The sequence below is a fragment of the Pundamilia nyererei genome, unplaced genomic scaffold (genome assembly GCF_000239375.1).
Source record: "Pundamilia nyererei isolate P.nyererei 1_Seehausen unplaced genomic scaffold, PunNye1.0 scaffold00192, whole genome shotgun sequence".
NCBI classification, from domain to species: Eukaryota; Metazoa; Chordata; class Actinopteri; order Cichliformes; family Cichlidae; genus Pundamilia; species Pundamilia nyererei.
The window spans coordinates 109,401-110,496 of NW_005187593.1; the positions used below are offsets into that span (position 1 = coordinate 109,401).

Here is a 1,096-nt window from a genome sequence, read left to right on the forward strand (position 1 = left end):
TCGGGGCATCCCTGACACTGAAGACACAGTAAACAATCCTGTAATTTAGTTATGTTCTACTCAGTCCAAGATAGTTACAGGGTTTGTTAACTGGGAAAAAAAATCAAAGGGACCGTTCACCACCAAATCAAGTCAAATCAATCAGATGTGCTATTTCACACATATGAGTTCCCAACAGGAAATTTGCAGGGCGCCCTCTGGTGGACAAACTTTGCAACATCAACACTCATAACAAGGCTGAAGGGTGTTTCTTTCATTTCTTCTTTAGTTATGGTTAATCAGCCATCACAAGAGACAATACCTATATATCAATAGCTAATATTGACAAATTACTAATATAAGGTCAATCGAAAATCAATATTTCATATAAGCAACTTTATTCTTCAACACAGCCTGAACTTTCTGGGGCTGCTTTCTTGTACTTTCTTTAAGTAGTCTTGAGGAATAGTTCTCCGGACTTCTTGAAAGACATTCAAAGCTCGTCTTTGGATGTTTTTTCTGCCTGTAGATGATCCCACACTGCTTCAGTAATGTTGAGGTCCGAGCTCTGGGGAGGCCAATCCATGACTGTGTGTTTCATCCAGGAATGATTTTACTGCATTGACATTGTATTTGGGATCAATGTCATACCTAAAAAATTAAGCCAGCCTGTCCAGGGTGGACATTACATGCTGGATCAAAATCTGATAGTACTTATCTGCATTCCTAATTCCATAAGATTTTCCAAGATATCCAACACTACTGCCTGAAATACATCCCCAAACCAAGACACAGCCTCTGCCATGCTTTACAGATAGATGTAGATACTGTTGTAGCCCTCTCCTGCATTCCTCTGTAGATGTTAATGTTGACTTGAACCTACAGCTGATATTGTCCAAGCCTGCTCCAGTTAGCACAGAGCAGAGGGCGCAGCGCACTCTGGACAGGTCACCAGTCCATCACAGGGCTAACATGAAGAGAGAGACAACAAACCAGAAATCTGCTCTGCACCACATACTGGATCACCCCTGAGATGGGGTGAACTGTCCCTTTAAATATGCTCATTTTATCTCTGGGCATTTTTCTTTTTTTAAGGAATTTTTCAATTAACCAATGA

General features: G+C 40.8%; 1 protein-coding gene across 1 annotated transcript in view; it reads right to left on the reverse strand.

Annotated features, from left to right (window-relative positions):
• Nucleotides 1-1,096, reverse strand: part of dgki (diacylglycerol kinase, iota) — a 92,906-nt gene that overhangs the window by 25,559 nt on the left and 66,251 nt on the right. The window lies entirely within an intron of this gene.